Below are 14,168 nucleotides of genomic sequence, written 5' to 3' on the forward strand. Positions count from 1 at the left end.
ATGTTTTCTGCTTACATCTACGTCACCCATATCCGATCTATGTGAGAGAGAAAAATTGGGTCACTTGAAGCATTGAGTGTAAATCCAGCCTTCATGAGTTAACATTTAGCTGATGATTGATTATATAGTTTGTTTGGCATGTTGTCCCGGGAGAGAGTCATGAGCTCATAAAATCCTCGAGCCTGGGGCTCCCTCCCATTTGCAAGGCGATGGGGGAGTTTAAGCTCAGGTAGATCTCGAGAACTACCCTGCTGTAGTAGCTAATGAACAGATAGGGATTGGTCTTAAGAGATAACTACTTACTAGGAGCATGTCTATGGTCAGATTTGGATTAGTCAATTAACTTAAGTTGCATGTTATTGGACTGTGGGAGGAAACCGGGGAACCCGGGGTAAACTCATGTGAGCATGGGAAGAACGTGTATATATATTCCGCACAGAAACGTCGGCTGGCTTGGTAAGGACTAGAACCAGTGACATTCATGCTGTGAGGCAACAGTGCAACACTGGGCCACTGTGCCACCCATCTAGGAAAGGAGAAGGAGTAGGGGTGGAAGGGGGGATTCTTCAAAACGAAGATGGCTGTTATATGGAACTTAGGGTAATTAAAGTGGCCTAGGAATCGTCTGATTGGTGAATCATGAATTGAATAATGCAGGACCAGCTGTGATCAATCATAAGCATGTGATCCTCTCGAAATTAGTTTGTAAATAAACTTCACATAGTGACCCCTTACATTTTCAACTTCAAACCACATAAATATGACTATTTTTCTCAAAAACAATTATGTTTTTACAAAAAACAGCATGTTTAATGCCTACCCATTTATCAATAATAACTATCATTTTACATAATTATTACCATTATCTCTTTCCACTGGCCACCCATGCTGATTAAACCCAGTCTGGCATCACAAATCCACTTGTTTGGTCAACAATGCCAGCATCTTCGCAGGTAAAAGCTGCCCGTAATTTCACTGTCTGCAAAGCTCCTTCTGAAATGTAGCTATTACAGGCCGAATGACAGAAACACACTCTGGAAACCAAGGCAACATGCTTTCATACGCCTGTCAAACCAATCAAATGCCTCTCGCAGCGCTGTAGAAAATGGCAAGAGAAATGGTGATGATTTGAGAGCTCCCGGTGTGATCATTCAGCGTACGCTTGGTTTTCGACAGATTCGCAATGATGTCGTACTGTGTGCTTGCCAAACCTGGACAGAAAGAAGCTGGAGCCAAGATTGATCGGAATCAATATGAGACCAGTGCTCGTTTTAAACGGGTTTCATTGAATTTGGCTTTTATGTCATTCACTTTTCAAGGAACTCACTTTGAATGATGCTGTTAAAAGAAAACATGTTATGAAATGAGATGAAATGGGTTTTATTGTTGGAAGAAATATGCTTTTGAACATTATTTTTTTGGAAATTGTCTTGTACATGTATATTTTTTGTAAGGATACTTACTGATTGTCTGAAAGCTCTATTTAGCTGTGCAATGTTCTGATTTACAGTTAAAGTCGAAATTATTAGGCATCCTGTGAAATTTTTATTTATCAGACTAATACAATTTTCACAGTATTTTTAAAAATATTTATTTATTCTGGGGAAAGTCAAATTTTCCTTTTAGTTTGTCAGGAATATATATATATATATATATATATATATATATATATATATATATATATATATATATATATATATATATATATATATATAGAGAGAGAGAGAGAGAGAGAGAGATTTTTTTTTTTTTTTACAATTTTAAGTTAGTATTTTTAGCCCACTTATTATTATTGACAAATATCCTGACTAATACTCAGAAATTGTGACTTGATGTATTTTAATATTGTCGATTTTTTTATGACCAAGTGTTCATTCGGATGTCAGACCAATGTTATAACAAAAAAAAAAAATGTTAAAAGAACAGAGCATTTAAGAAATATCTATAGATTCATCATCCTGGATTCATACCCGTTATCTCTTCATGCTAGTTAGGAACTCTCAACACTTCACTAAATCACTTGAACATCGCTGGTTATCATAACAACTAAACAATTATATTCAATGTCAACAATCGTAAATGTGCACTGAATGGCTTGTGTTTAAATTGAGCAACTTTCTGCATTACGTCCAATTAACTAACTGTTAAATTTTATTATATGAAGGAGGTAATAAAGAAACATATTGGTAGAAAAAAATCATCATATATCAAATATTGGCTGCACAGATTTCTAAATATCGGCATCGGCCAGAGAAAAACCCACATTAATCGACCTCTAATAAATACAGCTTTGGTGAGACTTCAATATAAAATAGTTATTTTGAACTTTTACAATTTGTATGTGTCATTACAAAATTAGATTTGATAAATGTGTGCATTATACTGAACTAATTGGTTTATGTTTAAATTGTGCAATTTTCTGTATTACGTCTAATCAATTAGCTGTTAAATTTTATTAGATGAATGGGTAAAAAAGAAACATATCGGTAAAAATAGCCATCATATATTGGATATCGGCTGCTCTGGTTTCTAAATATCGGCATCTGCATCGGCCAGAGAAAAACCCACATTAATCGATCTCTAATGTGTAATCAGGAGGTGATGTGAAACTGGTGTGTGAGTGCAGTGCATAATGGGGCCTGTAGTTCAAGTGAATGTTCGCAAGGACTACATCGCTGGTGATCCTAACAACTACATAGTTATCTTTGATAAAAAAAAAAGATAAATGTGTGCAATTATTGGCTTATGGGGTTAAAAAAAATAAACATCAGTTTAAAAACGCCACTATATATTGGATATCGGCTACCCTGATTTTGAAATATCAGTAGCTGCACTGGCCAGAGAAAACTCCATATTAGTATACTAATTACTTATTTATTTAAATCATAAACTTATGAAGATGTGAATGTTTAATCAGTGTTAGCAAGTCCGCTTTGACAGCCCTAAAAATACAATTTCTTATCCTTAGAAAGAAACCAGATGAAGAGATCTTCCCCATTTAAAAAAAACTCCAATGACCCTCATTCTTTTCACTGGCGCAGTCAGGTTTACCGCACCAATCGTCCCCGTCTTGCCGCTCGACTGTGTCATAAATATCATTCCATCCTTGTCAGGGTTGAAAAAGCACCAGCGAGAGCTTAGCACTGCATTATTACCAGGGACTTACGGAGGCAGTCTTTTACACACACACACACACATATGCCTCAAGAGAAGCCCACTCCTGCGCTCCCAACTAATGTTTGTTTGTTTCTTTAACACGTTGTCGGAGGCAGGCCGGGGGTGCAGGCGATAAGGAAGAACTGCAAATCTCACCAGGCTCATGCAAGGTTTGCTTTAATTAGTGTGTGTGTGTGTGTGTGTCTCTGGCTCAATGCAGACACAGAGGGTCCCTGGTGTGTGCGACAGTGGAGAAGGAGGGATTGTTGTTTTTTTTTTCTGTTTCACAAGCGGCAGCTCCACATCTCCTTCATCCGTGTGTCCGCCCTCTGCTTTCGCTCAGTGCCGCTAATGAGAGCGGATTATGGGGATGCGAGATGAAAGGCCTGTCATTCCTCTGCTGACGAAGATCTGTGTGTGTGTGTGTTAAAGGTTTTATAGGTGATCCCAGTGCACCAAAACCGTTTTATGTTTACAGGAGCAAAAGGGAAAGCTGATAGCTTTAACCTATTTGCAGGTAACCGCATTAAACATGCCCTCGCCCCCCCCTTGATTTGGACTCTCAAAAGGGCAACTTTGTGTGGATGTGATGCTGAAGGTTTCGGGTTTGGTAAATCATCCCTGTGGCTTTTTTTTTTGCGCGGTTGGGAAATCTTTTTTTTTCTTTGAAGTGAAGAAGCAAGGCAACGCTGTCGGCAGATGCACGTCTGTCTGAGCGCCAGCCTCCAGCTCTATGGGATTTTATTTAGTGTGTTTTTTTTTTGGAGTCTTTAAATAGCATTGAGAATAAATTTTCACAGTTTTGCTTAAGCAGCCCCGAAGAGATGGGACCTGTTTGGTCTGTGGAAGTGGAGGATCTGAAAAATAAGAGGCTTTTATAACCTCATTAAAGACTTTTAGAGAGATGAAGTCCTTTTGTAATGTTTTCCAAGACAAAATAATAGAAATAAAGTATGAAAGTAATTATAATAATAATTAAATAATTATAATTAAATTAATTACCTACTGCAAAATTAGTTCTACTTTATTTTTGATTAGTAATGTTCACAGCTAAAAACTTGAAGCAAAGTTTCAAAGTACTCAAAGTACATTGTACTTTTTATTTTTATTTTTTATTTATTTTATTTGGTAATTTTTATCACTCCAAATTCAGAAAATACTGCAAACAATTCTTTCATTTCGACTTAGTCCCTTTAATAATCAGGAGTCACCACCGCGGAATGAACCGCCAACTTATCCAGCATATGTTTTACGCAGCGGATGCCCTTCCAGCCGCAACCCAACACTGGGAAACACCCATACACTCTTGCATTCACACACATACACTACGTCTAATTTAGCTCATCCAATTTACCTAAAGTACATGTCTTTGGACTGTGGTGGTAACCGGAGCACCCGGAGGAAACCCACACGAGCACAGGAACAACATGCAAACTCCACACAGAAATGCCAACTGGCCTAATTTAATAATTAACAATCAAGGCCTATTTTATTTTGGTAAAATAAGTATAATCTAAAGGCCTTTGCCTTTCATATAAGCCACTTCTGATACCAAACTATCAACCAGAAGTCAATTTATTATTTGTTGTTTCTAAAACTTGAACAGGTGACAAGACTTGTAAGTTAGTGTAGTTCCTAATCTAATTGACCTAGAAAATAGCTCCCTTTAATTTTCCGTTGGTTGGCTTTTTTGAAATTTTTGAGTGAGATGCTAATGGTCTAATCCGATTCAATGATTTATGCTAAGCTAAGCTAAAAGTACTCTCACCAGAATCAGAAGTTGGCTGAATGGAATAAAAAACCGTAAAACTGAGCCTGTTTTCAAAATAAGTGGAGTTACATTCATTTGGACAAGTTTAAAGATGATTTTCTTAGCATTTAATTTTTTTGAAGCCTCAGATTACTGATTTTCAAATTGATGTATTTCATTAAAATGTAGTTTTTTGTTTATTAAATTGTTTATTCAGCATACAGATGATGTATACATTGACCCATATGGCTTATGGTTTCATGATTCAAGATCATTCTGCTGTAAAAACAGCTCTAAAAACAATAGCTTTATTACTCAACTCAAGTCAGGCCAGTCTCGTGCAATAACTGTAAAGATGATCAGCTATGCATTTCGTTCAAATATAAATTGCTCTATAAACATTTGTATTATTCAGCTTTCTTTGTATTTAGTAATTAATGTTGATTTAGTTTAGTTACTGTGTGAAGTGGATCAGTTATTAGTTCAGTTAATCTACAAGCAGCTCTACTGCAGGCGTGTTGTAATTTGCATTCATAATTGATTTATTTTAGTTCATGTGTAAAGCTGAACAATTTTGAATTCTATATAACAAATCTAGGACATGTCTTGTGTCCTCATAATTCAAAATTTGTAAAAATCATACCTAATGGGTTCTTTTGATCATCAAAATTTGCCACAGGTTTTCTTTGAGGGTTGGGTTTAGGGGTAGAGTAAGGTCAACTAATATGCATGCTTTACAGTATAAAATACATTTTGCCTATGAAGAGTCCTCAAGTGTTTGTGGTTATTTGCTGCAAAACTCAGCAGGTAAATACTGTAAAGACGAATAATTTTTAGTTATCACCTCCCTAGTTGATAGATTACACAAGGAATAGTAATAGTGCCATTTTAATTCTGCTTATTTGCTAACATTTTTAGCCCTAAAATCTGAACATTGGATTGGAAGTCAGGTTCAAAACTTTTGTTTCATTTGTTGTTTTTACAGGTGGGATTTGGGAAATTAATTTTTTAGCACTCCATAATCCAGAAAATAGAGCAAATAGAAGGTAAAAAGATTAATAAAGTATAATCAGTTGTATATCGTCATATTTCTCTGTAAAAAAAAACCTTTAGCATATAGATTTATATATAAAACTTTGGTGTTTCTGAGGTGGAGATTTATGAAAAAGAGAAAAAAATATATAATATTTTTAAATAGTTTTTAAAGATACTTATATTGTAGTTTAGACACTATTTGATAAAGAGTAAACAAAAGAAATGCTAAAAAAGTAAAAAAATTATGAGCCGTCCTGTGAATTTTGTTTTCTTTTTTTAAATATTTCCCAAATGTTGTTTAACGGAGCAAGAAACTTTTCACAGTATTTCCTACAATTTTTTTCTCCTGGAGAAAGTCTTATTTGTTTTATTTAGGCTAGAATAAAAACGGTTTTTAATTTTTTAAATAATCATTTTAAGGTCGAAATTATTAGCCTCCTTAAGTGAAGTTTATTCATAAACTAATTTCGGGAGGATTACGTGCTTATGATTTATCACGGCTGGTCTCGAATTTGTTAATCAGTATCTTCCAATCATTCGAGACATAAGCCACTATAAATAACCACAGTTTTCAATTCACTTTATCTTCGTTTGGAAGAAACCCCCCTCCTCCCCTTTTTCCTCCTCCTTTACCTCTGACTGGGCGACACGGTGGCCCAGTGGTTAGCACTGCGAGCCCCACAGCAAGAGTTAAGTAAGTTAGCACTGGCCCCCTAGGACCGGCGGATGTTTCTGTGAGGAGTTTGTATGTTCTCCCCGTGTCCGAGTGGGTTTTCCCCGGGTGCTCCAGTTTCCTCTCACCATCCAAAGACATTCAATATACATAAAAAACCAAGCATTTATCTAATCCTTGTGTTCTCTTAGCTACAGCAGCGGGGGAGTTCTGAGATCCACCGAGCTCAGGCTCCTCTCTCGCTCTGCCAAACGGGAGGAAGCCCCGGACTCGAGGAGTACTTGAGCTCGGGGCTCTCTCCCGGGACAGCATGCCAAACAAGCTTTTATAAATCATCAGCTAAGTGTGAACTCTTGAAGCAGTATTTATTTTGGTTGTCTACGGAACAAACCATTGTTATACAATAACTTGCCTAACTACACTAACTTGCCTAATTAACCCAGTTAAGCCTTTACATGTCACTTTAAGCTGAATACTAGTATCATTGAAAAAATCTAGTAAAAATATTTGTACTGTCATCATGGCGAAGCTAAAAATAAATCAGTATACTGAAAAAAGTACCCCAAATCACAAAACTGCCTAATGCATGAATGCCCAGTGTTTCAGCCTGCAGTGTCTCACCTTAATAGCTCACTAAAGACGTTTTTTTTTTTAATTGTGTGTTTTATTTTTGCTCTGAGCTGCGGGCTCCTGGTGTGAGTGTTTAACCTTCAGTCGTCCTCCGGGAGCCTCTGCCCGTCCTCTGCTGTTTGCACTGATCTCATTGAGGCCAGTCTTTCTGCGATGGCATCTGAGTCCGGCTGAGGGGGTCACACCCTGTGATTCCTGCCCTGTGAAGTTTATTGCCATGCTTAGATTTCCCGATTTGTCCACCTTCTGCAGGCTCTGCTTCCCCTGATGGTGTGACTTACGCTCAGATGCTTGATAAAGACGACGGAGCCGGATGGATTTTTGCTAAGATCTGTCAACATGATTGACGGTACAGTGCAGGCGCTGCAAAAAATTATATTCATAAAATGTGCCAGAGCTATCGGACCAAATGCAGCTTGAAGATATATTACTTACTTACTTTCTAGTGTGTGTGGGTGGGAAGGTACCTTAGTTTTGAGTTCACGTTTAGATGTGGTGCGGCACAACAGGAATAAGAAACAAATCCTCCGAATTTTGAATAGGCTGAAGTGTTTTATCCAACCCAGTGTCATTCTGAAAACGTAACCCTATATACATTTTTGGAGAGCGCCAGATACATCCCAGGAGCTATGTTTTTTTGCAGTTTGTGTTTTTTTGCAAATCCACCAGAGGAGCTGTGTATGCTTTTTGAAATCTCAAACTTCTCTCGCGAGTGCCATTTGCACCTGCTTTTCTCGCGTAAATGCGCCAGAGGCCACTGTCGATTGAATGACTGACTGACTGACTGACCGATCGACTGACCCACCCTTCTCCTTTCCCAAACCCAACCAACAGTTTTAAAAAGCCACATTCTCACCCTGTTATTTACTCATTTATTTTATTTTTTGGTTTCTGTTTTTGTCTTACCTGCTTTCTGGAACCGTTCTTTGCCATACTCAAACCCCGTCATCGTGGTCAACTCCTCTCTGCGTCTGCCAACGTACATAACGAGCTACTGGAAAAACTGGTAACAGCAGGAAAGCAGTTCATACGGAAGTAACCGGTCAGCTAGTAAACGCGAAAAGGAATAGCGTCTAGCCCTATAGCATTTGTTTAAAAGACGAAATGCAGCTATACGTACTTCTGGCTAAACAATTTCCGATCTGCAGAAATGATATATAGGGCTACGTTTTCAGAACAAGTCTATGTTGGTTTTATCTTAATCAGCTACTGAACTGAAATGCTTCCTATGATACGAAAGTAGTTTTTCCAATTACAAAGTCCGCCATGTAAATCCCGGATGTACCATTTCATGACTGCAACTTCCTCTTAAAGAGAATGGGAAATGACTCTTGTTTTATGCAGGTTACTCCCAAAATACACCTATAACTCAATAACGGAATAAGAACAACCTTTTTAGACTATGCGTTGGGCACACCAACCATTTTTCCTATCCTTAAAATAGGGTATTCATCCTATGGCCTATGTCTTGTCCTATGTGAACTTGTGTTATGACTCGTTTCCACTGAGTAGTACAGTACGGTATAGTACGTTTCAGTACGGTCATCTTTATTAGGCTTGTGTCTAAACTGCCAAATGATACCAATGGTACTCTTTTGGTGAGTGTGGCGTTGACAGAAAGTTGCATTCAATGTCATTCTCACTGAAGTTCACAAATCGTATGAGAAGCACTTCTTACTAAACAAGTGCTTTATATACATAAATACTTGTGTATAAATAATAGCATATTGCTAACCCGTCCATGAAAAGGATTCGATCATAGCTACAGTTCAATCATAATGCGAAATAAGCATAATGCTTACTGTAACGTCTGCGATTATATAAAATAAAATAAATAAAGATTTATGAGCACATACAGAGACTTACAGGCTCAGAAATATTACCAGTTAACAAATAAAATAAACCCAAAACTTACATTTAGGCCTCATTTGGATACAAACCTCTTATTTTTAATTCTTCACCAGCACATTTAACTTTAACATCTTGGCAAAAAGTTCAATTCCGAGTTCATAATAGTCCAAAAGGTGATGATGATAGTTAAATATGTTCATGTTTTTGGTTGCTGATAGAATCATTTGCTCCTTTGTTTTTTTCGGGCATCTCCTTTGTTTTTTCATGATTCACTCTTGCTTTTGTCCGTTTCTGAAAGGATCAGATGTCAGAAGCCCTTCAAGAATCATGCGCACTATTATTATCAGCTCAAGAAGTTTGTTATTTTAAATTTAGACACGAGGCGAGCGATCGCGAGCTCTCTGGAGAAAGTGAAACACTTTAGACAGGCCTTGGGAACAACGCTAGGACACATGCACATTCTGCACTTCTTGGCTTTGTGGCTTTTCATCAAGAAGCCGGCAAGGTTTGTTTGAGCTCGGGTCGACCATGGCTTGTTATTATATGTATATACTGTAACGGTGTAATGTGTCGGCTGTGTATTTAAAAATATAGCTTCCTTTGTTTTCATCCTCCTGGCTTGTGTATGCGCTAGTGATATATCTCTGTAAACTAATAGCTTTCAGTTGCATGTCTTGCTCCACCTTTTACCACCCTTTTGTTGTGCTAGTTACCCTTTGGAAAGGGTGCCTGAAAAGCAGTATGGTTTTGCTTTTTAATACCTTTTGACAGTGGAAACGGGGATAAAAGTACCGACCCGTACTGTATCACTCAGTGGAAATAGGCCATTAGAGGCCAATGTCAGTCCCAAAGCAGTGGACCAATCAGAAGAACTCTGAGGCAGGGCAATTATAGTGAGCTTCTGTTTACAGAATGTAGCATGTTGGCATGACAATAGTTTTTTTTTCTGTTATGGCAACATGGCAGAGGCAGTACTTACAAACTTTTTTCTCACACTTTTATACAAAAAGATGCATTCTGTCTGAATGGCCCCTCAGTTTCACCGCTGTGGTCTTTTTCTGCCTAACTCTGGTGACCTCTGGAATGACTGTATTTGTCATCGAAGTACATGAACTTTGATGGTTCAGAACACAAATATGTACTGTTACATATCTAAAATAGATATTGAAGTTAAAATTATTCGCCCTCCTGTGATTTTTTTTCTTTTTCTTTTTGAAATATTTCCTAAATGCTATTTAACAGAGCAAGGATTTTTGTCACAGTAATTCCTTTAATATTTTTCCTCTGGAGTAAGTCTTATTTGTTTTATTTTAGCTAGAATAAAAGCAGTTTTTAATTTTTAAATTTTAGGATCAATATTATTTGCCCCCTTAACCAATATTTATTTTGACTGTTTACAGAACAATTTATTCTTGTATAATAACTTGCGTAACTACCCTAAGTAACCTAGTTAAGCCTTTAAATTGAACTAGCATCTTGAAAAATCACTTGTAAAGTATTATGTACTGTCTTCATGGCTAAGATAAAATAAATCATTTATTAAAAATGAGTCATTAAAACTATTATGTTTAGAAATGTGTTGAAGAAATCTTCTTGAAGATATCTATAATTATAAATTACTGTATATATTGTTTGTGACCATGATGATCTGTTTAACACTTGTATTTGTACTGTTTGTATATTTTCTATTTTTTGCAATATAATCCCCTACAGTATATAGGCCATAAGTGCGTGCGAACATGAAATTAACATTTAAATCCCCTGGTGCTTAAATACAGCATTCACCAGAGTTGTGAGAAGACCCAGAAAAGCCTCGACCCTCAAATCTTTTTCTTAATTAAAACGCAATATGTTTACAGCTTCAGTTAGCGATATTAAGCTGTTTATAAACCAGGCTCTTCTGAATTATGCAAATGAGCCTTTCTGTGGAATCATCTCCAATTAGAGGAAGATACTTTACATGCTTTTAAAGAAATATTTGGACATCATTTGACACTCGGCAATTATGGGCAAATCTTACATCTTTACTCAGAAAAATGACTGAGAATATGTATATATGAAACATGGAGAGTTTCAAAAACCCTTTTGTATGAGGAACTACTTTCTTCCGGATTCAAATCATAAGCTGACAGTTAAACAGCTGAGCAAGCATCTTTTAAACTTTAGATCTGTAGTGTCTGCTTTTTGCTGGCTGTATGTGGGCGGAGTAATACACAAAGGGTAAAGAGGCTGTAGGAGTTCTGATATTGCAGAATATCGCACGGCTATCAGCCAATCAGATTTGAGAACCAGACAGAACTGTTGTATAAATATATATATATATATATATATATATATATATATATATATATATATATATATATATATATATATATATATATATATATATATATATATATATAAGCAGAGGACAGTTTGACAAATATTGCAGCTGTTGGACAACATAATGTACTGTTGAGGTTGTTTTAGTCTAGAATGTAGTCGTTTAGATTGCATCTATACAGTTTATTTATAAGGATAGTGCCTAATTATATTTTATGTACAGCCCTTTATAGTATTAACTATAATGATAAACTGGTTTAACTGTTACTATGTTACCACAAATACTGTAATATACTTCAGTTTTCACTACAGTAAGCTGCGGTGTATTGTAGTTTAATATATTGCTGTGAAAAACAGTACAGTGTTGGGTAATTTGTTCTTATTTGTTGCCATAGCAACTATAAAATTGCCACAACAAATGAATTCAAATATGGTTCAAAAACACTAATATTACCTGTAAATGACTGTAGGCTAGTATTGTGTTCATGTGGGCTTATAAACACAGCGATATGAACAGTAATAATGTTAGCCAATAAAGACCATAGGCTGGCATTATGCAAATTTGTTGTTTTGAGATAAAGCTGGACTCATTTTCAGGCGGTTTAATATCATTCTGTCTTTTGGAAGACTATATAGGACTTGCAAATATTTACCCTCACATCCACAAACACTAATATCACACACTACTGTACAAGGAAATATCTGAAAAAAAAAACACAACAGGTGCAGTTTAATGTATAGAAATGCTTTACATTTTATACTACCTTGTTCATGGCAAATCAAATGCAATCCTGCAGAACATATTTCTAAACAGGATTTTTATTTAAAAGCCAGTAACCCTTTCTAAAGGAGTCCTATTATGTCGCTTTTTACAAGCTGTAAAATAAGTCTCTGATGTCCCAAGAGTGTGTATGTGAAGTTTCAGCTCAAAATACCACATAAATAATGTTTTATAGCTCCTTGAAGCTCCATCTTTTAAGCTTTGATCCAAATTGTGCCGTTTTGGTGACTGCCGCTTTAAATTTAAATGAGATTGTGCTCTTTTCAAAAGAGGGCGGAGCTTTAAATGCCTATGTGTCAGCATAGTGGCAGATTCCAGCCTCTGATGGTAGACGGCTGCTTCTCACCCAGGGCTGTTTATGCTAATGAGGGGGAAATCATCACTAATGGGCGTGGCTTTCCCCCTCTGATGACACGTACAAAAGCAGAATGTCAATCAAAGTGTTTCTGCAGACTGTTTTTATCAAGTGAGATCATCAAAAATAGAATGACTTAATTTTTACCATTAGAAGCTGGCTTTATTCACACACTGTTGCCACACAACTGTGTTTAAACCTCTTATAAAAGTGATTTTTGCATAATAGGTCCCCTTTACTGGGGTTCAGTTCAGCAAAGTACATTTTTACATTTAATATAACAGAAACCCAGAGCTGAAGATGACTAAAAATTGAAGTAACAAGGAATTCCATTAAGCAAGCTCTTTTAGTGAAACTCAGTAGATAATCGTTGAGATGATCCCAGTATGTCTTATGTATTTACAACCGTCGCAAGGTTAAGAACGAGGAACATCCCCTGATGTTTTTTTAGTGGATTTTTCAGGCTATTGAATTACGGTGATGTTGTATTTCCCTCCTGCTGGTAATATGATGCTCCCGCTGTGGGTCAGTCTCTGCTCACTCTTAGGTTTTGAGGTCCTGTTACTTCCATGTGGTGGAAACACGAGAGGTAATCTTTATGCAACACTTGTATTGGCTTCTCTGCTAAAAGCCAAAGGGGTCAGATTTTATAATTCAGGATACTTCTTTTTTTTAACCTGCAAGTCCCCTTGTAATGTGTCTCATTGAGATTTGTTTTTAATCTAGTTCACTCTATGCAAAGTATATAATAATCGAGCCCGGAATTTTCAGTATCGATTTATTTTTGCACAGTTGATTGAAGTATTTTTTGTCCATTGTGCAACACAGACTCATTGTGGATATGTGCCCCTGTCTTCATTTCTGGAGAGGGTGAATTATGTAGCCAGAGATACATCTGGCTGCATTTCGTCTTTAAAATAAACGATACGGGACGGTATGACACCGCCAATGCCTTCTGTTCCTTTTAGCGCTATCAGCTACCCGATTACCTTAAAACCAGTCCTTTCTCTTTATTTAGATTAGAGAATAGATTAATAGCAGTATTTTTTATCACGTGTAAAGAGTCTCGCGTTAACGCCGATAACGGCCCACCACAAACACATATATATTTTTTATCGGATACTTTTTTGCTCTTACTCGAGTAACTTTTAAGATTGCTACTTTTACTTTTACTTGATTAAAAATTTACTCAAGTACTTATACTTTTTCTTGAGTGTAGATTTTAGATACTCTAAGCACTTCTGTCAGCAATGAAAATGCATATGTGAATGTTACCGAACACTCATACTTCATACTTACCCAACGCTAATACCGACTCGTCGTTCGGGGAAAGATGACTTGTGTTTGACTCTTACTGCATAATGATCAACGTTGTCGCTGTACCATCTGATAACTGGGCGCGTGGAATAAATTCAGGTAACCGTCTGTGTATCCGTCACTGCATCTTTTGTGCTCATCTGAGTTCCTCTCGACTTCAGGATGCACCGGGTGCAGGTGACTTTGTAATTGGCTCCGTGGCGTGAAGTGACTCATCGTATCATCAGCTGCTCTCCAGGAGTCTGGCAAAACCTCGGCGTCTCCAGCAGATCCTCCCGCCAGGCTCCTGTCGGCAGCT

General features: G+C 36.9%; 1 protein-coding gene across 4 annotated transcripts in view; it reads left to right on the forward strand.

The window, feature by feature from the left end:
• The window catches only part of jupb (junction plakoglobin b), a 176,738-nt gene that overhangs the window by 93,806 nt on the left and 68,764 nt on the right, over positions 1-14,168 (forward strand). Inside the window, exon 1 of one of the 4 annotated variants that reach the window (XM_021468265.3) lies at positions 7,527-7,593. The exons of the other annotated variants lie outside the window; for them this stretch is intronic. The gene's annotated coding sequence lies outside the window, so the exon portion shown is untranslated. Of the gene's footprint in view, positions 1-7,526; positions 7,594-14,168 lie in introns of those variants that run through there. 4 annotated transcript variants of the gene reach the window in all.

The sequence above is a fragment of the Danio rerio genome, chromosome 19 (genome assembly GCF_049306965.1).
Source record: "Danio rerio strain Tuebingen ecotype United States chromosome 19, GRCz12tu, whole genome shotgun sequence".
Lineage (NCBI taxonomy): Eukaryota > Metazoa > Chordata > Actinopteri > Cypriniformes > Danionidae > Danio > Danio rerio.